This window comes from Lissotriton helveticus, chromosome 2_1 (assembly GCF_964261635.1).
Source record: "Lissotriton helveticus chromosome 2_1, aLisHel1.1, whole genome shotgun sequence".
Taxonomy (NCBI): domain Eukaryota; kingdom Metazoa; phylum Chordata; class Amphibia; order Caudata; family Salamandridae; genus Lissotriton; species Lissotriton helveticus.
The window spans coordinates 1,853,005,832-1,853,031,498 of NC_136059.1; positions in this window are offsets into that span (position 1 = coordinate 1,853,005,832).

Here is a 25,667-nt window from a genome sequence, read left to right on the forward strand (position 1 = left end):
TGGTGATAATTAACATAACTTAAACTTTCATTTATTAAAAGTAAATAACCACAGACTCAGAAAGGTTTAAATCTGTAACTAAATGAAATGCATGTGAACAACTCAGGGTGGCGGTCACATCCTAATTTGCACGGAGGGACCGCCGCTGCCCCTGCGGACGGTCCCTCCACCTCTGGGGTGGCGGACGGATGCAGGTCCGTCCGCCATCCTAATAGGGACCTATATTAGGTTAGAAAGTTCTGCTTCAGATTCTGCAATCAGTTCCCTCCTCCCTGCACTGTGCTTCTTCAATTTTTCATCAGCATCTCACGCTCTGTTCTGGTCCAGCATTCTCAGCTCTCCTCTCTCCATCTGACTAACTAACTAAAGCTATCTTAATTATACCTTTCGTTCTGAATATTCCACCCACTAAAGTTTCAATATAGTAAAAATATGGAATCTGATTGGTCAGGTAAAGGGGGTTCTTCATCATACCATGCTTACATGTCACTAAAATCAGTTCAACTATTGTACGCAAACCCATCTCCTTATTTTGTATTCAAGAATTTCATTCCCATATGCTATAAGTATCAACATGGAAACATATTAAGTTGATCATGAATGTCTTTCTTCAGTGTTGAACTCTTCACCATCCTGTTCCCAGGATGTTGCACTTGTCCTTTGGCTCCCATTCAACTGCACAGTCATGGCCTTAACGGCTTCACTTTGTGTGCATGTGCGGACTTTGTGTCACTCCATTCAATCCAGCTATGTAAGAGAGGCCCAAATACGCACTAATGATAAAAGTCAGAAGACAGATGTTACTTTAAAAAAGAAAGTGTTTGTACTGTATACCACCCACCTCTACTCTATCCCAGTTTATTTATTAATGTCTTTTCCTAGCATTAGGGTTAGTAAAATCACCCAATTTAGTTTAAGTAAGACATGCACGTGAGTCTTCATGTCTCCATTTTAGTATCTTCTGGTCATGTGCCAAAACTTCCCTCCAAGCGTTAGTACGTCATACCACGTAGATGTAGTTGGTGCATGCGCGCAACAGTTTCCTTGTTTAAAGCGGTATTAGTCCTTCTTCATTGTTATCTGCATTAGTACACACATAAGCAAGCTTTGCTAACCCGCGTGTTCGTGTGGTGCTTATTCATTTTCACAAAACATATTATTAATTTTTTTAGTGAATTAAACGAGTGGATTGCCTCAAAGCAAGTCTCTTTTCTACGAGTCCTTGCACTCTCAATTCCCTCTCTGATGGCATTTTTGAGCATTCACAAAATTACCCATCCCTTCCCAGATGCCAACTTCAGCAATTCTCAGTTTATTCCTTCTTCTCTAATCATTTTTTCAATTACTTATTTTCCTTCTAAATCTTTCATCTTCTTGTATAGCTTTCCTTTTATCGCTTCTAATTGCATTTCTTAATATTCTCTCTTTCGTTTCTTTCGTTTCTCTTCTCTTTCTGCATGTATCCTTTTTCCCTTGCTTCTGCAACGCTTGCATGTGATCATTACTATCAATACTATTGTCATTATCACAACTACAGGCATACATATTTGTCCTAAGAAACTCTTTCCACAATTTGTAAACCATTTCCCTATTGATGTGATGCTTTTTGTTAGTCTTCCCCATACACCGTCAACCTCCAATTGGGTCAAATCTATATGAATTCTTGTAATATTTTCAATATACCCTTTAATTTCCTGACTTTTGTCGGGAATGTAAGTGCAGCAATGTTGAATTTTCAAAATACCACAGACTCTACCCTCTTTTGCCAATCAGATGTCAAGTGCAAGACGATTTTGTAAAACTATAGACCAAATTGCAACCATTTCTGTATTAGCTACTGTTGACAATTTGCACATTTTCTGTGAATTTAGAATGACTCCAACTGAGGGTATCAATGCACCAAATATATCTCTCACTATTTCTGAAAAGCTAGCTCTTCTTCTAAGTTTTGGTTCATTAGATATTTCATTGATTCCAGTGATTCTTTTCACATGGTACATTTTCGGAAATACTATTCCTAAATAACAGCTTCCGTACCACCCTGCAGGCAACCTATAATAGGGATTATTCCCACATACATAGTATACTCCAGGAAATACGGGATCCTTTCCCCCTTTTAGTCCCCATCCCCTAGAATTAGGAAGTAAGTTGTGTTCACATTTACTGGAACCAATGAAAATGTTATTATAATTAGTCTTTGACCTTTGGAGGCAGAATTTTTCCTTCTTCACAAAGTCTAGGGACATCGCATCATAAGCCTTGCCCTGTTCATAACTTCCCTCTTTCTCTGCCAATGGAAGTACATGGGATTTCTGTTCAGCAGCTTTCTTTGTTAAATCCTGTCTCCTTTCTTCTACTAAATTTAAGAACTCTTTTTCTTCCTCATGCAATATACATGTTAAATTATCTCTATGTGCCTGTACTATATCTACTGGGCTCATTGTTAAGAAGAATTCACCCATAAACTGTGCATCTTTACTACTAAGTACTGGATTCATACTCTTTGGAATAGGTAGTTCTGAAAACACTACATCGAAGTTTGATTTAAAATGCTGAAGTTTCCAGGTTCCATAAAATAAACTTGCTAAAATACTACATGATACACCATACATTAAAGGTATATGGTGATAAGTTACCCCTTCTGACACTGATGAGGGTAATTTCATACAAACATATCAATCACTAACCTCCATTGTATTAACATACTGAAATAACAATTTAGTAAACACATTTAAAGACAAATCACTGTCTGATTCATTATGATTGTAGATTGTCTCATCTATTTTGCCTAATTCTACCTTGGTTCCTTTCACTGCATCTACGTTCTAATTAGTGACTGTACTATTCTTATTACTTGTTGTCATTAATAAAGGCACCAACACTGTTAGAAATAACCTTACTAATGTTAATAATAAGATACTACATAAACAAACTCTAAAACATCTTTGTTTCAGATTTCGTTTTGGTTGTTCGGTCACTTTAACTTCTGCCATTTTCAATCTGAAAATATTTCTCTTCTCTTTTTCTTTCTTTGTCTAAAATTTCTTAAAATTCAGTCTTTTTGTTTTAAGGAGGTCTTAATTTATTTTCATCAGTCTGTGCAACATGTACTTTCTCTGATTCTTCATGCAAATCTAAGTTTTCAAATTCTTCATAGGTCCACTCTGGGGCCTTGTATTTTCTGTTCAGAATTCTCAATCTCGGACTTCTTCGTGTGAGTTTCACCAACGTTTGTTTAGATTGCGTTTGACTCGTAACTTCATTTACTTGCTCTGGTTTCTTGTCTGACTTTCTTAGGTAATATCTTAGTCCCTTCACTCCACCTGACCAATTATCTCCTTTTCTAATTCTGTTAACCTGAACTGCACTTTCACCTTCTCCGTCTTCTTCTAAGGTTCTTTTATTTCCACTTGGTCTGGGCACAATCTGTTCTTGTTCTTTTCAACTCTCTAATTGTATTTGTTTTGTATTTTCTGTATTGTTTTCTTCTTCTACCTGTACCTATTCAGGTCTCGTTATCTCTTCTTCCGCCTGAACCTGTTCTTCTTCTTTCTGGTCCTGTTCAGGTCTTATTACAATTTGTTCTTCTTCTGCCTGAACCTGTTCCTCTACCCTTATCTGATCCTGTTCAGGTCTTAGTCTGATTTGTTCTTTTTCTGCCTGAACTTGTTCTTCTTCCTTTATCTGGTCATGCTCTGATTTCTTAGTAGCTTGGTTCACCTTTACCTGTGTGGGTTCTTATTTTCCTGTCTTTTCCTTTCTACCTTACTGTTCCACTAATTTGATTCTTCTTCTTGTTTTATTAACAACTGCAGGTATTTCAATCACTGGTATCCAATCCTCCTGACATGTACTTGGCTGTTCGTCATATAGTTGCCTTTCAGAATCTGTCACTCTAGATTCTTTGACTTCACAACTTTCAATTTCTGTCTTCTCAGCTTGTTCAGTCAGTGGCTGCTCTGGTTGTTCAGATGGGCTCGGAACTCTTCTGGTATAACTAGCATGACTAGCATGAATCCAGTTGGCTAAACCTGCACAATTCACTGCTGTGGTAGTGACTAGTATGACTTAACGTGGTTTATCCCACCTGGGTGCTAGACATGATTTTCTTGCATGTTTCTTCACTAACACCCAATCTCCAAGATTCAAATCATGAACCTGGTTTGGCTGCCTTGCAACTGTGTCTTTCTTAACCTCTTAACCCGATGAGAGACAGAAAACACCAGGTCAGCCAATCCTTTGAAATAGTCTAATACCAGATCTTCAGGTATATTAATCCATTCATTTCCAGGAATATATGCTTGTCTCATTGCCCTTCCCATGAGTATCTCATGAGGACTCAAACCTGTTTTCCTGTCAGGAATGCTTCTGAGACCCATCAGTACCGGAGGCAATGCATCTGGCCATTTTAGCATTGTGGATGCACACACCTTCCCTAAACTTGACTTGATTGTGCCATTAAGCTGTTCAACTACTCCAGGAGCCTCTAGACTATAAGCACAGTGCAGTTTGTGTTCATTGTTAAATGCAGCACAGATTAATTGAATTATCTCATTATTAAAATGAGGTCCTCTATCTAACCGAAAGGAGGTATCAACTCTCCCAACAGTAATTTAGCAACTGTGAGACTGTCATTTCTTCTAGTGGGGTATGCCTCCACCCATCTTGAAAACAAGCACACTATAACAAGAACATACTTCAATCCATTGCACGGAGGCAACTCAATGAAGTCTAACTGCAACCTGGTGAATGGTCCTTCTGCCTTTCCAATTTTTCCCCAACTGACCACTGTCTTCCTGCCAGGTTTTGCTGCTGAAAGATTAAACATTGTTGAAAAAGACTTTCTGGGCCTACCCTAATCTTTGGATTGTACCAATTCTGTCTGAATAGTTTAATCATTGCACCCCTGCCTATATGAGTTGCCCCATGATATACTCTTGCCATTTGAAAAAGCAAACAGTCTGGCATGACTAGTCTGCCATCTGAGTATACCCATACATAATATTCTGTTCTCTTTGTACAACCTGACCTTCTTTTTCCTTCTCCTTCACTTCTTCCTGCAACTGTCTAACCTCATCCCATGTTTCTAGAGCTGAGAAAAACATGAGTTGGCAGCTGGTTTCATCTGTTTTCAATTTTCTGTTTAATGCCATCATACTTCTGGCACAGTATTGAGCAATTTGGTCTGCACTTCTATTGCCCTCTGTTACATAGTCACTTCCTGACCTATGTGCAGCACATTTTACCACAGCTATTTCTTTTGGTAATTGTAGTGCTTCCAACAAATCTTTTACATTTTTCCTGTTTCTAATAGGAGACCCTAAAGAATTCAGAAATCCCCTCTGCATCCAGAGCTGGCCAAAGTTATGCACAACCCTGACACCATATTGACTATCCGTAAATATGGTTACTCTCCAATTTTCCCAATTGTGCATGCCTTTGTTAAGGCCACCAATTCGGCTACTTGTGCAGACTTGACTCCCGGTAAACATGATGCTTCAATAACTCCTGATATTTTATATACAGCATATGCAGCACTTAGCCCTCCTTCTTCCGTTCTCAGACATGACCCATGCACGAATAACACATGATCTGATTCCGTCAAAGGGCCTTCTTTTATGTCTGGGTGGGGCTTTGTACACAATTCAGTCACATCCAAACAATCATGATCAACTTCATCTTTCACTTCTTCACAAGATGGGTCTGGTGACAATGTGGCAGGATTCATTATGGTACACCTGATCACTGGTGAAGTAGTGTGGCTCACTGGTTAGAGGCGGCAGACCCGAGAGCAGAGGACGGCCCGGGACCAGGGTTCGATTCCCGGCGCGGCAGGTTTCTGGACCAGGGTCAGCGGACTCGATAATTCTCTCGCCTCGGTGCCCACTCTGATCAGCGTTCACACTCGGCAACTCTGGGCATTAGCTTGCCTCATCTTCACTAACGGCCCCACCAGACCGCCGGGGATGCCTGGTCTCACCCTGGAGATACCCATTAAGGGACCATCTCTCAGGGAAACCAGGAAGGGTTTCGCAGCGGTCGAAGCGCCTTGGGACCCTACGGGTAAGTAGTGCGCTATATAAATGCCTATACATCACTGTCACATTTTCTGCTCCCAAAATCACCCTTTTATACTTATTCATCCAACTAGGAGTGAGGTACTGTGTTTCGAGTTCTTGTTAAAAGAATCTCAACTGAATGTGACACATAAACCTTTACAGACTGTCCCATCACAATTGATTCACTTTGCTCCAGACTCATACAAGTAGCAGCTACTGCTTTTAAGCAGCCAGGGATCCAAAGTAGCAGAACAATACGCTATTGGACGACAGCTTAATCTATGTCTCTGAGTTAGAACTGAAAGTGCACAACCTTCTCGTTCACAGCCAAATAGTGCAAATTCCTTTGAATAATCAGGCATGCCCAAGGAAGGGGCCTCACACAAACAATTCTGCAGTTTTACAAAAGCTTCCAAACATTTATTATTCCAATCAATTGTATCTTTCACTCTTTTCCTGGTCAATTGTATCAATGGTTTCGCCAAAAGGGAGAAACCATTTAGCCACTGCCTACAGTACCCAACCACTCCCAGAAACATTCTCATCTCGTTTTGTGTCTGAGTTGGTTGCATTTGTTTGATTATTTATATTCTTACTGGGGTCACTTTTCCAACTCCTCTTTCTATTTTATGCCCTCAATATCTAATTTCTTGTTGCCAAAACTGCAATTTCTCTGGAGACACCTTGTGTGCTCCTTCGGCCAAATTGTTCAGTAATGCAATTGTGTCAGTGACACAATATTCTTGTGTCCTTGATGCCACCAATAGATCATCAATGTACTGAACCAGAACTGATTTTCTAGGCATAATTAATGACTCTAGACACTTTTTCAGAATTTGATTGAAAATTGAGAGACTCTATGTGTACCCTTGATGAACTCTGCACCATACCAAAACATGATCCTCAAACTGGAAGGCAAAGAGATAATGGCTGTCTGAGTGCAAAGGTATGGAAAAGAATGCTTGGCACAAATCATTTACTGTGTACCAACTTGCATTCCAGGGTATTTGAGGAAGGATATCTGCTGGATTTGGCCCCACTGGGCAAAATGGCACTACAATTTTATTAATCTTTCGTAAATCTTGCACTATCCTGTACTTTCTGCTAGGCTTATTAAGTTCCATAATTGGCAAATTACAAGGACTACCCATTATTTCTTTCAGAATTCCTTGCTCAATCATTTGGTTAATCACTGGAGCAACTCTTGCTTTCACTTCTGGACTCATTTTGTACTGCCGTGTGTTTGGATAAACTGCACCTTCTTTGACAACTATTTTCATAGGGTCTACTGTGTAGGAGAGCAGGGTCTGTTTCTTATAGCTACCCCCACTTTTTGCTGATGTATCACTGGTTTTGACTTAGACTGGCTGGGATCCAGCTTTCCAGGACCCCAGCCTAGCTGCTATCTCCTCTAAATTTATTGCATGTATTTTAGGTACACTCCAGATTGGATACTGGGGTACCCTTATCTGTCCCTAGTACATGGTACACCATCTTTACTTTAAAAAAAACATTTATAACGCGCACTATCACCATCGGTTTCTTGGCGCTCCAGGGTATGGGTACCCTAGAGGCCTCCTAGGGGCTGCATCATGTTTAATGCCATCCCTGAGAGACCATTCAAACTGACACCACAGGTCTGCTACTACAGCCTGTGTAAGGTGGTGCATAAACCCCCTACTTAGATACAGGTTACCTATATCCATCCTCAATCACTGCACATATAAACATATCAGTCATCCCTATGGAAGGCCTTATCAATCCGGAAGGCAGGGTGTTGGGTTTTGTGTGAGAGGGTGCCCCTGCATGAGCAGAGCCCCTCTGCAGCCTTCAGAATCCAGGGTTGTCTGTGATGCAGCCAAACCATATATACTTAAGTGCATTAGAACATCGCGGTAAATGCTAACTTTAAAACGGCTACTTAGAAACATGTCGTGTTTGCTGTTAAACACCTTAAAATCATACCTCCTCACCAGTAACTGGTGTGGGAGGTATGATTCCTCCCTTACAGAACCACCACTGTGGGTCACCGGTAACAGCTTTCTCTACATGGGCATCACAAAATGGATGCTGCCAGCAACAGACATGTGTCTGCCCTCCTGCTGCTGAGGTGAACTCGAGCAGGGGAAGGCTTGACAATATGTTTCCTGTCCCAGGAAGGTGTGACCACCTCTCAGGCAGGATTTAGTGTATTGGGGCTTGGTGGGTGCACTCTGAGAGTGCCTGAAAGTCTGCACTGGGGGCAAATTTGGTGTCCTTGTGCATAATCCAGCTCAAACCAGTTGCAGAAGCCATTTGTTCCTTCTCTCGCATGAAACTGGACAAAGGACAGGGGTGTAACCACCCCTCTGTTCTGACCCTCTCATAGGTGGGTCACCAGAGTTTGTCCAACCCCTTCCTTGGGTATAAAGTAGGATCCCTGACTACAGGACTTTAGATTTTACCTGGATTAAACTCTGCAAGCAGAAACCAAGTACTTTGATGATCTACACTTCACGGAACGACAAAAGAATCTCCAAGGAGTTACTCCCCTGCTGAAGCAGCACCTTAACGCATCTGACCAGTTTGCATCTCCCGAGCTTCTGAGGACTCTGAAGATTTCTGAAACACAGGAGGTGAGTTCCCAAGTGTCTCTGAAGTTGATCTGCTCTCTCACCAATCCTTAGACCAGTATCCTTCGAGGGCACCGTGCAACCCGTACACCTGTGCATACTGTACTTTTGCAGCAGCATATGCTTTTTGGCAATCCCTGGGCTGTGCTTTGGGATACATGTAGTCCGGACCCCGAGCAGTATTTGCACTGAAGATATCCACCCTCCACTCCACGAGTGCTCCGTGGGCCTGTACTTCGGGATTCAGCTTGAGGTCGGTTCGCGATCCGTGGTCCGTTGGCTTGTGGGTCCCTGTGAAGGTAACTTTAATTTCTCATGGGCTCATCTGTTTGCTCCAGATGTGCCCTGGCTCCCCATAGCTTGGAGAGTCTCCAGTACCTTGCTGGTCCTCACCGTAACCTGTTTCCTCTGCCTACTTGGGTTGCATTTGTCAAAGCTTGTTGGTGTTCGATCCGGACACTGACCCCTCAGCACCCCACATCCTTCATGGGACAGCTTACCCCTGGGATAGGTAACACGGGTACTTCGGCACTCATAAGGGTGCTGGCCTTAGAACCTTCTATGTTTCAAAGGGTTTGCTTGGCGTCCTCACCGAAGTGTCCTTTAACTGTAATTTTCCAACCGTGACTTTCCCATAGAGTTGTACAGAACTCGTGTCTGTATTCACACACTTCACCCATCCTCCGTGGGCTTCCTGTATCACTACTTTGGGTGGTTCCTTGGGATCCCAGTGATTCTACGTGCTCTAGGAACTGTGTCTAGTGAAGTCATTGTTGTTATATCATTTTTTACGATATGGTTCTGTCTCCCCCAGAGCCCGCTGTGTATTGTCCTATTTACTCTCGTTCTATTGATTAAGTATTGTGTGCCTTGTGCTCTAATCTCGTATACAGGTTAGTAAAGAGTGTTTAGTAATAAATACACATATTTTATATATCTCTTGTGTAGTTCACCTTTCATTTGGTTATTCAGGAGGTTCCGATCTGGTAAAACAAGCTGCTTTACATTCCTTTGAGACTTAGCCTGAAGGCTGCTCTCCACAGTTACCACTAATATAGCTTTCTATAAAGGTTGTCTTTAACCTAATCATCAATAAGGGTTGTTTGGACTGATACAAGGTGCCCACTTTAATTAGTGGACAGCATATACCATGCCAACTTCTCACATACATTTGCCATTAACCCTACATCTTTTCCTGTAAAGTCCCACACCTCTGGATTGTCCGTGATTCTCAATTCTTCTGGCAATTCACTATCTGTCATAAATGAACACATCTCATCCACTTCTGTACCTTGCTTAGCTAACATCATCTTGTAAACAACATCCTCATCAGGTGTTTGGAAAGCAACACCATCAGGTGTACAGTAGATTGTGCAATTCATCTTGCACAATAGGTCTCTTCTTAACAAATGTACTGGGCTTGAATCGCACACCACAAACTGATGCATGTCTTTAAAATTACCAATATGTACTTCCATTGGTTTCATAACTACGGTTCTAATCTTTTTGCTTGACACTCCTACAACTTGGATAGTTTCTCACGAGAGGGGTAGGTTTGGGATGTCTGCGGTTCTCACAGTAGACCAGGTAGCACCAGTGTCCAATAGAAAAGTGATGTCACTACCTTCCACTTTCCCGTCAATAAATGGACCTGTCTGATCTACCAACAAGGATGCGCCAAGCACGCACTCCTCTGCCACCCCCCTTCTGGCACCGTTATTGCACATAGTCCAAATCACCTTCATCATTCTGTAAAAAATATCGTGAAACCCCTTTCTATGTGAAATCCTGTGTTCACACTGTGTTTTTGAATGTTCACATTGTTTTGCAGAGGAGCTTCTGGCAACTGATACTGTGGAGTAACTACCTGCTGCTGCTGATGCTGATTCAAGACCACTTCATTCTGCATCTGCAAATTCAAATTTTGATTTGGCCCATTATTATTCTGGACATTTTTACACTCGTTCTTCCAATGTCCAAGCTTACCGCACACATGACAAAGAAATTTCTTCCTTGCTTCTTCTCTATTCATTCGTCCTCTCCCTTTACCACCACTCGACACTTGATCACCCTGAGTCTGTCATTTTGTCTGATTATCAGTTTGTGAAATTAAAGATGTTACCTGCTGCTCTGCCAATTTTACCTGTGCCCACAGCATTTTCTCTTTTAGCTTTCTATATTTTGCCTCAATGTTGTCACTACAATACTTAGCATATTTCAATATTTCGTCTATTGTCTTGCTCTGCCAGCACAACATGTGTTGTTGAATCATCTGACTAATCTCCAGTTTCAGACCATACACAAACCGATATACAAAGTGTCCCATATCTTTAACACCAATATTCTCAAATCCTCTATATTGCTTGAACACCTGCAACAATCTCTCATAACATGCGTGTACAGACTTCTTTGGCTCCTTAATTGTTGGTCAATCTATCTTTACCCAGTTTCAAGGATGTATCGCTGAGTTAACAGCACTTTATTGCAGTCAAAGTCACGATAAATTTGTCTCTCCATTCACAAGCTGGTGCTAACAGCCCATATCACCAGTTTACCTGTGATAGCAGCCGCCAAAAACATCGCCACGGATGACCCCTGCAGCTATCGCTAAGTAGATGCAAAGTAGGCGTTCCCATGCAAAAAGGCGTGACAACACCACTCAGCAACATTCACAACGACCAGCCAGATCGGCGATAAGAACCCAAAACAGGCAATAAGGGGCGTTAGCAGCAGGGAATTAACACCTGCTCTGACCTGGTGTAAAGTCGGACGACAGCCTGCACCAGAAGAGGGAGCCCAGTTCAGAGCCATACCTGAAAAACAACAGATGTCATGGAGGTACTGATCATGCAGCGCTGAGCACCAACAGGGCCACAACACCCACTGCCACCACCCCCAGGCCCGCCACCACCCCCGGACCCCCCCAGCCCCCCCTCTAGACCGCCACAGAGTCAGCGCAGACAAAGACAGCGGACCTTCAAGAAACACACCAGCCTCGCAGACTTAAGACCAGAGAATGTCATTGCCCACTACAGGCTCAAAAGGACAATATTCCTCTGCATCCTGAACATCATTGCCCACAGGCTGACAGTACCAACACAGCAGACAACCAACATGACAAAGCTGCTGGCTGTGCTTCACCTGTTGGCCTCTGGTACCTTCCAACCAACAACCGTCAGAGTCGGAGGAGTCTCACAGCCAGCCCTATAAAAGTTCCTCACACCTGTCCTGGATGTCATCATCAGCTTGGTACCCCAGTACCTATACTTCCCCCACACTGTGCAGGAACAGCTGGAGACCAAGCAAGGCTTCTTCACAATAGCTGGCTTCCCACACGTGTTGGGGGCAATAGACTACACACATGTCCTACTTGTGCCCCCTGCCAACACTGCACACAATTACCGCAACAGAAAGCACATGCATTCTATCAATGTGCAGGCAATAGTGGACCACCAGGGACTCTCTACCAATGTCCTCACCAACTGTCCAGGCAGTGTGCATGATTCCTATATCATCTCACAGTCCATCATCAACCAGTGCTTCCAGAATGGCATCTACAGAAATGCACTGCTCGTTGGTAAGTAGCAAATGAACACACCACACACCTCAACTCCACAATCATGCAACTCAATACTCTGGGAATGCACACGTTACAAACTCACACACAACATGCCAAACAACATGCCCACCCACAAGACACAACAGCACAACTTACTGTGGGAACCTGGGCCAGCCTTGAACATAAGCCATCAGGGCATGGCACCTCAGCCACACAATAGCAGATTGTGGGGAGAGGTGAGGCTCAGGCATGTGTGAAGGAGGCAAGTGACCCATGAATGAGAAGGTACACAATGCCAAGTGTGGCGTGGATTGGATGGCCAGACTGCAGCATGCAGACCACACACATATCCATGTTGCTATACACCGCTGGTGTGCTAAGTGTAGTGAACAGTGGATGCAACCATGGCAGCCCAGCCAGTGGGGAAATCGCGGATATGTAGCTTGTTACGTCCCCCCTGTAAACGTGAGCGGAGTGGGCTTGCCCGGCGTATGCCAAGTCAGTGTAGGGGCGTGAATACAAAGCAAGTTGCTCTGGGCGTGGTACTCTTCTGGAATGCCCAATGTCTCTGCCAGGACGACCCCTCTTACCCCGTCACTAGGCTGACGCTGTTGCAGTGAGTGGTGTTGCCTGCGATCCTGTGCGCCTGCTGCACACCGGGCCACTGGGCCCCGAACCCGACATGTCCACCCCTGCGCACCCAGGCCTCACCGCTCAGCTGCCGACACCGGCGTGTGTTAAAGAGGGCTCACCTCATTCCGGTGCAAGCTCCAAGCCCCAGGCCCATGACCCTGGCAGCCTGCTCAGACCATCACGGCCTCCGCGACACAGGCCCGCAGTACTCCTTTCTCATTGACGTACTACACCGGCATACTCAGCGGACTAGTAGGTCACACATTTGGAACTGAGTCTTGATTACTCAATGGCAGATTACATTGTTTATGGCTGAGTTTATATCACTATACTCCCTTTGATGTGGTGCCACCAACGCAGCGCATAGCATTCCAACCACATGTCTCTGTGGGCCCTTGCTGAGTTCTGCCTTTGGCATACGCTGCGGGCAAGCTGGTCCCACACCAATCCAATACAGTCTGTACCAGGCAGAACGCTGCATTTTTGCAGGCTGCACACCCGCTCAGCTTTGGTGCCTCTACCTCCATCAAACACAAATCATCTCCACATGCCATTTTTCCGTCCTGTGTTAGAGATCCAGGAGGAGCTGGCTGAACAGCAGCTGAACAGCAGCTGACCCGCGCTGACCGCTGTCTCGGCCAATGCTGCGGTCAAATAGGTCACACATTCTGGACTGAGTCTTGATTTCCTCATAGCAGATTTCCTATCACAGTACGCAAGGAGAGGAGTAAGAGGAAGAGATGGTTCAGTCCCAGGAAGAAAAGGATCTCCGTTACTGAGGTGAATGAACACTACCAAGAACTGCACAGGGGCCACTAACTCTGTTCTTCGCAAGCGAAGGACACATGGCTGTGGGCCACTGCCGACCACTGCCACCGGCACATACTGTGGTCGAGTAGGTCACACAATTTGAACTGAGTCTTGATCTCCTCGTGGCAGAGTTCATATCATTGTACAGGCATCATCGCAGACTGCATCCCCTCCAGCTCTGGTGCCTCTGACTCTGTGCCACAGAAGTCATGGACACTCTCTGGTAGAGCTCAGGTTGCATCTGAGTCTATGGCCTGGGGGTTGTCTACATCATCATGTAGTTGATACTGACATGGTGGTAAAGAGGAGTCTGTAGCATTGAACTGCTCCATATGCCTGTTTGTGCTTGCTACTGCCCTCTGCATCATGCCCTGGAAAAACACCTTCCACTGTGCCCCGAAACACTCTGCAACAATCACCTTGGACATCGACGAGGACACGCTCAGCTCTCGTGGCCCTACCTTAGTGCATCACAAGTCACCGTCCCGTGGCGGTGCGCCTGTACCGGCCGCAGTGCATCCAGGGCCACTAACTCCGTGCAGCTCAAGTCATGGAAACCTACTGTTTGTTCTGTGAACCTCTGATTGTCTGATCACTGTTGTAGTTGTTGCCAGCACCAACTGACCCCTGAGGGGTTGCTTACACTCACCCCATACCCATCCAGCACAGGCGTCACTGGACATGTGGCCCTGGCAATAAAAGGTGCTGGGTGCATGTGCCCGTAGCCAGTTCCACAGACTATCTAAGTGTGTCTGTGTGGCCATTATGTATGCATGAGAGCCCTGGGCCCTACCAGATGACATTGTACTGTGTACAGGGGACGCAAACATGTCACCGCAGGCTGTGGGGTGGACCTGGGACATGTAGCTGTGTCGTACCCCACTGTGATTGTAAGAGCGTATGGACCAGTGTACAGCAGTACAGCGTTGGGGTGTGGTTATTTGACACGTATGCGTGGTTCAGTTTAGGCCTTGCCAAGGAAGTAAGTAATGCGTGTGTCTTCAGCATGCCCTCGGAGTGCGGTTACAGCCAAAGGGGTGAATGAGGGAGCACAAGCCCGCTCGGGGTAAGGGATCATACATGCCAACTGTGTAGGTGTTGCATTAGCCAAAGGTCTACCCTCAACTGCATGGCGAGTTCAGCCAGCCATGAACTCTACATCTGTGTCCGCCCTGTTGTTACCATAGGCCCACACACACACGTGGCTGCACATCTTCAGCGCACAACATCACTGTGTGTCAGGCTTGTGGACATGTGCAGACAGGCATGACAATGGTGTGCCGTAGGGGTGCAAGTGATGCAACTGCGCTGCACACACTAGTGAATAGGCTCAGGGGGAGGGAGGAGCAGCAGTGAGGCTATGTGATACACATTAATGCCGCACATTTGCTACATGCAGTACATGTCATACAAGAATCACTGGGTCACACATATCACACACCAATGTACCAGTGAGCCTGCCTACGTACACATCATGCAGAACAAACTATTGGCTCTTGTCTCTCTGCACGGTCACAGGTGATCAAGGATATGCACTCTGTGGTTGGATGATGACACCCCTCCGAGCCCCGAACACACAGGCCCAGAGGCAGTACAATTTGGCCCACAAAAGCACCAGGGGTCTTGTGGAACACACATTTGGCGAGTTGAAGTCAAGTTTCAGGTGCCTGGACGTCAATGGTGGAAGGCTCCTGGACAGGCCAGACATCGTGTGCAAGATGGTTGTTGCATGTTGTGTGTTGCACAACATATGTGAACCCAGCAATGCCCCATGGATACAAGTGTCTGATGCACCAGATGCACCGAACGATGATGATGAAGATGAGGCAGGTGGACCACACCCCACTGCAGCTGCAGCAGGAATAGCCTGTAGGAACACCATCATTGACAATTTCTTCTCATGAGCACGTCACATTGTGACAATCCTTAGAAATCATGGGCCAGTACACAATAACCACAGGCACAGCTTGTGCAAATAAATGCATTCCTAGACTCATTCCCTGAGTGCATGTCACTCATATATACGTGCGCATCACTCAGACATGTGTGAGTGCGACCTGTAGTGCTAACAATTTTATGAATATTTTAATGGATGGTGGGTGTGTCACCTCTGGGCAGTGAGGATGTTTAGGGTGCCTCATATTCGACCTGCCATTCTGTATGTCACAGTTAATGCAGAATCCCACTCTTCGGCATTTTACATGTGCCCCAAAACATTCCATTTTGGCTGTAATTTGTGGCCTACAACTGACAACAGTGCTTCTTTTGGGGTCAGATTTGTTCAACCATGATGCAGGGATGCACCCTGTGACTCAAATCCCACAACATGGGCAACATGTAGGTAAGTGGGTGTCACTGCCCCTACATTCGTCCATGATTACATGATTGATTGATCACGGTCATGACACGTCTGTGTGCAGGAGATGTTGATTGTCCCTCTGCACAGTTCAAGGGAGATGCGGCTTCATAGTGTGTTATATGTATGTTTCCGCATTGGCGCAATTCACTTGTAGACTGCATGTCAATGTACCTTGTGACTGTTTTACATCACGGATGTGGGGTTGTGCTTGTACATTGTCATCTCACCATTATTTTACTCTGCTTTATGGTGTTTTTCCCGCTTGACGCGTTGAATTGCAGGCCTGTCGCTGCTTTTTGCTGCTTTTTGCATCACGATTGGCCTCATCGCAACCTTTTTTGTGTTCGTGTTCTGCATTTTTGCGGCGTCGCGTTGACTTTATCGCAGACATTTGACGCTTTATCATGGGCCTATCGCATGGTACCGCCGTGTTGTGAATACAAAGTTAACACGCCATTATTTTCCTGCATTAGACTGTGATGTGAAGAGTTGTGTTAAGCTAATTTTGCGGTAATTATCACACGTTCTTGAGAATATCCCACTCTGTTTCTTTAGTAGGGATTTTCCCTTTCAGGAAAGTAATCACCTGGTGATATTTCTTCATCACCTCTTCTGATGGCGCTCCTGTTTTAGAGTCTCTTGGATATTCCTCACTTGGCCAATCAACCGTAATCTTACACTCTGTCCAAAATCAGCGGGTACCACAATAGCAAATAAACCATCCACATCCTTCAACAAAACCTTTAAAACCTTTCCACTTGCTTGTACCATTAAACAGGTTTTTCTCTTAACCTGGAAAAATCATTTCTAAATGACAAAATATCCTGTCTACTCCATGGAACATGAAATATCCACCACCATGGGACCGATTCACAGAATGAACTTAAGACAAAATCCTAAACTTACTACAATTTGGTATTCACAGAATGCACTTACTACAATTTGGTATTCACAGAATGCACTTACTACTTTCGGAATTCACAGAATAAACTTACTACTTTCGGGATTCACAGAATAAACTTACTACTTTCGGTATTCACAGATTTGACTTAAGACTACTAACTTTACGTCCGCCGCCGGGGAGTAATTTACGGCCCGTAATCGTAATTTACGCCACTGTGCCGTATTTTACGATTACGGGGAGTATTTTACGATTACGGGGCGTATTTTACGATTACGGGCCGTATTTTACAATTTTGGGCCGTTGGGCATGTTAGCCAAGGGGAAACACCTGGCCAAGGTCCACCCATCCCCCAACATGGATCAGCTGACACACAGCAGCCAATCCCTGCCCTGCTGCATGTATGAAAGCAGAGCAGACACAAACAATCGCTTTTCAGGATGTCACTGAACGTGTTTGTAGCACTACCCCTTGCCATGCGGCAAAACTACTTGCGGACGAGGAGAAGAGCAGAGAGGATCTACAGGCAGAGGGTCAACATATTTGGAATGTCTAGCCAGGATGTAAGGGCCAGGTACCGTTTCCCACCTGAAGTCATCTTGGAAATGATATGTGAGTGGGAGCAGGAACTTGACTCTGTGACCTGCTGCTCACATGCAATACCAGCATACCTCAAGATCCTTTCTGCCCTCCACTTCTTTGCTACTGGGTCCTTCCAAAGGGTCACCAGTGACCATGTGGGCATTTCCCAGGCGAGCCAGTCGCGGTGCCTGCATCAGGTACTGAAATGCATCACTGATAGAGCCCCCAACTACATCAAAATGCCATATACTTTGGCCATGAGACAAAGGGCAGCAAGAGATTTTTATCTCCTTGCACAATTCCCACGTGTGCTGGGTGCAATTGATTGCACCCATGTGGCCCTTCAGCCACCCCGCCACATTGCACACATCTTCTGCAACAGACACAGATGGTATTCCATCAATGTTCAAGCAGTCTGTGATGCCAGTGGAAGGTTCATCAATGTGCATGCAGTGTTCCCAGGCAGTACACATGACAGCTTCATATTCCGCATGTCACCTCTTGCTCGGCGTATGGCTGCTGGAGAATTTGGTAACATGTGGCTACTGGGTAAGTACCAAGCAATGAAAATGAGTGATATGCGTCATTGAAATGTCTGAATGCCCCCCAATAGTAATGATTGTACAATAAGATACATGGCCCAACAGACACTGCATGTATGAACGTATAGATCATGTCCTGTGAAAGTCAAAGAGTGAAATGTTAACAACTGCCCTTTCTTCCCTCCTCAGGTGACGCTGGGTATGCACTCTCTCCACACTTTTGGACTGTTGAAGTTGCGATTCAGATGTCTTGACCGTACAGGGGGTGTGCTTCTGTACTCCCCAGTAGTCGTGTGCAAGATCATACTAGCCTGTTGTGTTTTGCACAACATTGCTCTAATGCATGGCTTACACATGCCTCTCGAACCTCGACTAGCTCTGAATGTGGGAGACCGGGCTATTGCACATGACCGACGTCAGGGCATGCAAGTCCGTGATCAGCTTGTTGCCACGTATTTTGCATGAGCAACCTGTAGTGTCACGGCCAACATGTGGTTTGCTGTCTGTTGTCAATGATGAAATGTGGACAGACACAACAGTGTCCATAAATGCCACCCTGAGACGACTTTGCAAACCACACTAACTGCATGCAAATCACAGCTGCTGACAGAAGTCAAAAGGTGGATTGTGCCTCAGGTCATGTGCCCATGTCAGCAAGCAGCGTAGTGGACAGCCCTAAAACAAACTATTCACGCTGATGACAAACAATACATGTCCTGACAGACATACCTGGACCTCATAAGGATGGGTCACCAAATCACAAAAGGTTTCATACTCAGGCCTATGGCCACTACAGATTTGACTCCCCCACAAATGATGGGCACAGAATGTGAGTGATGATGTCATGGGAGATTCATGCACCATGGGTCAGGTTCACAATAACAGTCGCATCTCTGCCTATCAGCAGGGATGCCCCAGTAATTGTGCCTCACAGCAGACATCCCTTGCGCCATCATGGATGTGCCGCATTTACAAAGCTGTGCGCTGTGGGCCAAGTATAGACAGAAGCGTGAAGCATGTGCTGTCATAAAGGTGAAGCACCACTGGAGTTGGGTCGCAAGCGCAATGCAGCTCCAACAAGGCAAGTGGCGAGCCGATGCCTAACATGCTGCATCAATTCTTAGGCCTCCTACAAGCAGGCGCAGGGTTGTGACGCAGCATGGCCATGAAAATGACTGAGTGTAAATGTGTAAATTTCACCCTGCCACTGTTCGGAGGTGTTTGTGTGCTGGAAGGCCCCCCGTGCAGGAATGCACAACTGCGGTGCAGGGCCTTACAATATGACACATTTCACAGATGCGTCATGTTGAAGATACCCCACAGCATGGAGGTGGCGTAGCGCTGCTGCGCCACCAAAGTTACGCTACTGTGGCACAATTGGTGCACACAGGGCTCGTATAGCTGCCCCCATATGTATCTAAAGTGTAGCTATGAGGCAAGTTTACGCCCCAAACCAAGTGCACTGCAGAAAAGTGCCTGCTCGGCTCCAATTTTCACTATTAATCCATCATTTATTCCATCTTTACAAATTACTCCATCATTTTAATTACTCCGTTTTTCAATCCTCTTTATCCACTTTCCAAATCAAGGTTCTACATGTGGGGTTTCTTATGGCAATTTCCCATACTTCATATGTATAAACTGTGCCCATCCAGGCCTCTAGCTTAAACAAGACAGATGCCAGGGTGCGTTGCAAGCAGTGTTTATTTTTATCCCAATGCATTTCGGGCGGGATACGCCCTTCGTCAGGGGACACTGTAATTTAACAATAGAAACAACTATGTTATAAAACTGATTGATATTCTTACATTTATAAAAAACATATTTGATTAGATGTAGCTTGTACTCATGCATTTCAATCTACTTGTTCCAATAATAGGTGTCTGCACGATAAAACAAAATAATTACTGTGATTAATGATACCTCTTTCTTAACATACATCGGTATCCGTGCTGTGTTTATTCCATGTGCATAAACGAAACCTTTGTATCACCTCACGTGCACCTGCGCTTGCTGGAAAATCTGTATTTTATAAAGCTCTTGTGCTAGACCCATACTGCGCGCTAATGTCTCCCACTATGTTTCTTAATTCGAACCTACTCGCCTTGTAACCATCTGACCCGCAATTACCTACACTGCATCGTGTGATTCCTCAACACCTCCCACAAACCTCTAGCTTTTTACCTACGCGCAGTTTGCACTTCAGACTGATTAATCATTTCCACAATCCACGTGTGTAACATTCAATACTTCACCTCCTGTTTCCCCCTTCCCTTAAACATTAGTTAGTCCCGCAGTAAATCACGTACCTGCTGCTGTGATTAAAATAGCTCCATTCAAACGGTTTGTAACGTGAGTCTTAACCCAATGTTGTGCAGCCTGCTTTTAAATCTTGCTCGACTGACCTCCTGCTTTGTAATTGGTGCTCAAGTCCTAAGCTCCAGCTGAACATGATTGCCTACATGTGCTCACTACATAAACCACAATGCAATTCATCTACATGTAACAATACTCAATGAATAATATTAAACACAGCATAACTTCAATCAGCAATAATATTTCATTCATAATACGTATCCCTGAGGTGTTGTCCAAAAAAAGTCTCTCATGTTTTAAAACGCCACTTGGTGTCCGAACCAGAATGTTTACTCCCTCTCAGTAGACCGTGTTGGTTTAATCATTTTTTCATCTTGCGTTTTTCTCATGACATCTTGTTATGTAGGGTGCTACCCCTTGATAGGGCAAAATATTGTGGTTAGCAATGCGAGAAGACGGGATGCACTCCATATTTATCCGATATTCCAATTTAATCCATCATTTTGAAGAATGCGTGCAACTTGGTGAAGTGCTTTGTATCTGACATATCCACACCAATGTTACATAACACATCATTCAACTCTGATACTGAGTACTCAATATGAACTACATGTCCCATAATGCAAAGTATGAGATTAGGAAAGTGGGATGGATGTTCTCAGCCCCCTAACCCCTGTCACTGCATAAATGACTTGAAATGACTTGTTCCCCCTTTTCATACATATTCATTATACACACCTGCATTGTCATTTCCCTTTCCCCTACATCAGATCAACAGGATGGCAGTGTATTTGTTTACTGAATGTGGATGGTCCAGGATGAATACAAAATGGCAGCAAAATACTTCCTGTGATGTATTTCCTGTCTCCCACTACCTGTATAACATTTCCTGTATGATATAATGTGTTCCGGGTCATTTTCGTAATTTACGGCACAAAATCGTAGTATCCGGCGCCGCATCGTAATGCGCGTGCGCGTAAACTGCGCCCCGTAATCATAAATTACGGCACGGTGGCGTAAATTACGATTACGGGCCGTAAATTACTCCCCGACGGCGGACGTAAAGTTAGTAGTCTGAAGTCAAATCTGTGAATACCGAAAGTAGTAAGTTTATTCTGTGAATCCCGAAAGTAGTAAGTTTGTTCTGTGAATTCCGAAAGTAGTAAGTGCATTCTGTGAATACCAAATTGTAGTAAGTGCATTCTGTGAATACCAAATTGTAGTAAGTTTAGGATTTTGTCTTAAATTCATTCTGTGAATCGGGCCCCATGTATCTTCCTCATTGGACCTACCCTTTCAACCTATTCTGATTCCCTTATTGGAAATGCTGATGATGCTTCTTTAGCTTGTGCTTGCTCTTTCTTTTTTATCCATCTCAAAATGTTCTTCAATTCCTTTATCAGCAGTCTCTTACCAGAAGTATTTATACTTTCTAAATCTTTTTCAGTAAACTCCACTCGATATGGTTGCTTCAACAACTTTGATCTTTCCATATCTATTCGAATCTCTGAAGCAACCTCTGTTAAATTCTCATGAAAAATCTTTGCTCTTCTAGTTATGCTTTTACACAAAAACAACAATTCTTCTTCACTATAAATATTCAATCTTTCTGTGCTTACATTACCAGCTATCATTTCTTCCAAATCCACTTTCAATCTGCTAATATCCAAGACTTTTGGTTGTTAATTTAGTTTTTCTATTCCTTGTGCCCATCCCTCTAAATCCTCAGGAGTAACCGTTGTTGAACTTCCTATTTCTGTAAGGACTGTAGACACTTTTTCTTTCATCTTTTCAGTTAAACCTCTCTTCGGAGTCCCAACTAAGGGTTCCATAATTGGAAAATCCATTAATGAAATAACTGAATCCCTCTCACTAGCTTGATCATCAGACATCCCTAATTCCTTTCTAAAATTACCTAAAGGAACGAACTGTCACAGTTTGTTGTTTTGTACTATTGTTTTTATATCCATACAATGGGATCACAGGGCCAATTGTCACTGGCACTGTCAAAACTTCAGTATTTAAATTCAACTGACTTATTTTCTGTAATAATTCTTCTCTAGTTTTATTCAAAGTTTCTCTCTCATTATCTTGTAACACACTATTGTTTGATGTATCATGAACAATCTGTGGAACCAATGGTGTTTCTAACACTGGAGCAGTCGGAGTGACCTTACTTGGTATCTCTTGATACGGTGGAGGGTTTTTAATTAAATTATCCTGCAACAATTCATCATCTGATTCTCCATACCCTGACACATTCATGTGCTTTGTTTTTTCCTTACACTTTCCTCCGGACTGCTCTTCAGCCAATAACACTGGATATAAACCTTCTGATACCATAGCTCTTCTCCATTGCTTCATCTGATCCTCACATGACTCATGTGGAATTCTAGGTAAAATCCTCTAAATCTCCTACCACCTTTGAATTTGTCTCGTTCAAATGCTTCAGTTTCCCTTACTTCCAAAGCCTAATATTGAGTTAATCTAGATCTTGGATTCTAAATCATTCATTCTGATTCTCAAATTCTGAAGAATTCTCCCTTTAAACGTTCCATGTTCTGGGAACGCTAGAACACCATCACCTTTTGTATACTCCACCCAATTCTCCAGCCATACTCAAGTATGATATACTCTTTCCATCATCATAAATGAAGCAGGCGTGTTTGGTGGTGAAATATGAATTCCCTCTCTAGTCAACACAAGCTTATCTTTCTTAAAGAAATTCTTAATTTTCTTTATTAACAACATCTTCCTCTTTTCTCCATACATTCTAGTCGAACGATATATGAAAGAGTCTCCGTAAACCCTCTAACACTGTTACCTACGTCTCGGACATGTCGGCGCGACTCACACCAGCGAACAAATAAGAATTCAAAGCACAATTTCTTTCTTAACCAATCTTAACAAAGCTTCTATCTAGCAACCAATCAAAGCTCAGACTTTCGCAGCTTGTCTAACCAATACTAGCGCTGCTTTTTGTGACGTCAGTATTGCTCCTCACTACTGACCCTCTCTTTGCAATCTGCTCCTTTCTCCTGCCCGCTGCTTTAACCAATCCCAGGGCGGCTCTTAGTGAAGTCAGTTTAACTCCTGCAACTGACCCTCTCTTCACAAGGTAATACATTAACTTATTTCTTTAACTTTTCTTTAAAAAAAAATTAGTTTGTAACAACATAAAAACATCGCTACTCTGTCTGTTGCATTAAACCAAAGATTGATTCAACTTGTTCCGAAGTAATAAGTACTTCATTTCACTGTGAGTATCACCCCTGTTTTCCCTTCATTCAAGCTCGAGGAGAACCCGTTTCAACTTCAGCGATACACCTTTTGGGAAATAAAGCCTAAGTCCCTCTAGTAACACCCTCCGTATCATTTGCACTCTACTTTTACACGATATAGTCCCAAATGTAACACTGCCAGCCCTCTGTAGCTTCTCAGTATTATGACAACAGACGAGTTACCTCCTACAGTATGGCTTCTATCACCACCTGCTATTCCATTTCCGGGATGCCCAGGCAACCTCTGTACCTATGCTTCTAGACAACATAGAACAATATACTGACTCTTTTGTTAAACATAAATCAACAATCAATAACAATATTTATCACCAAACTAGTCAATAATACCCATAGCTCTACTACCAGAAAACTGATCCAGCGGTCCACCAACAACAGATACTCCACTACCATATATACCCACTTGGGCCCATAAAAACTCATAGATGGTAGAAACCGCTGGATGGGTTTAAGGGGGTTTCTGTTAAATTTCACAAACTGTTTAGGATTATTTTATTCAATACCTTTAATTCATCACTAACGATCCTTTCACGGATCAACAAGTTATTTCCTCTGGACGATGGACCATTAGATGAACTAGTTGATGGTGATAATTAACATAACTTTAACTTTCAGTTATTAAAAGTAAATAACCACAGACTCAGAAAGGTTTAACTCTTTATCTAAATGAAATGCATGTGAACAACTCAATATAGTGCAGTCATCTTAATTCATTGGAGAGAAAATTCAATTCATAATCACCATACATATGCCCATATCCCTCAGACTCATGCAATAATCAATACTCAGAGACAAAGAGGACAGAGAGAAAAGAACATTGAACAAAAAACTAGTCATTATAGTTACCAAGGATGGTGTGAAAGACCAACCTCCTGGCCAAAGGGCTGGTAAGGGTCCCCCGGGCTAGGTCAGGAGACAAAGACTTCAGGACAGGAATCAGGACAGGATAGTTGATCTCTCTAGAATACCGACGGTTACATCACACCCCTCTCTGACACTCTCTTCCATTGTTGAACTCTTCACAATCCTGTTCCCAGGATGTTGCACTTGTCCTTTGGCTCCCATTCAACTGCACAGTCATTGCCTTCATGACTTCACTCAGTGGGCAAGTGCGGACTTTGCGTCACTCCATTCAATTCAGCTATGCAAGAGACGCCCAAATGCGCACTAATGATAAAAGTCAGAAGACAGATGTTACTTTGAAAAATAAAAGTGTTTGCACTGTACACCATCCACCTCTACTCTATTCCAGTAGCGTTAGTAAAATCACTTGATTTAGTTCAAGTAAGCCGATGCCATGCACGTGAGTCTTCAAGTCTCCATTTTAGTATCTTCTGCTCATGTGCCAGAATTTCCCTCCAAGCATTAGTACGTCATACTACGTAGATGTAGTTGACGCAAGCGCACAACAGTTTCCCCGTTTAAAGCGGTATTAGTCCTTCTTCATTGTTATCTGCTTTAGTACACACATAAGCAAGCTTCGCTAACCTGCATGTTCATGGGTTGCGTATTAGTTTTCACGAAATATATTAATAACTTTGTTAGTGAATTAAATGAGTGGATTGCTTCCAAGCAAGTCTCTTTTCTACGAGTCCTTGCTCCACCACCTTCCTGTACATAATCAAACCTCCCTGCTTGAAGACACCCTTGCACTCTGGTGCAAGGGTGCCTGCATTGGCACTAAGTTTTGAAACTTAGCACCATCGCAGGGAGAAATGCAAGGCTGCACTATATCCTTGTGAATATGGCGCAGCCCTGTGTTTCCGAAGTGAAGGAGCGAGGCATTAAGCCAATAAGGCAAACGCCTCTCTCCGCCACTTCCTTGTGAATATCCCCCTTAGTTGTCTGAGTTCCCTTCCAGGTTGTCACTTGGACTGTTTCCTCTTTCAGACAAGCACGCACACAAGTCAATAGGTGTCACTGTAAATTCTTGAATTTGATTTGTCATTTCTTTTTCTTTTTTTCCTCTGACCAAGGCTCAAAAGTCCTCATAAC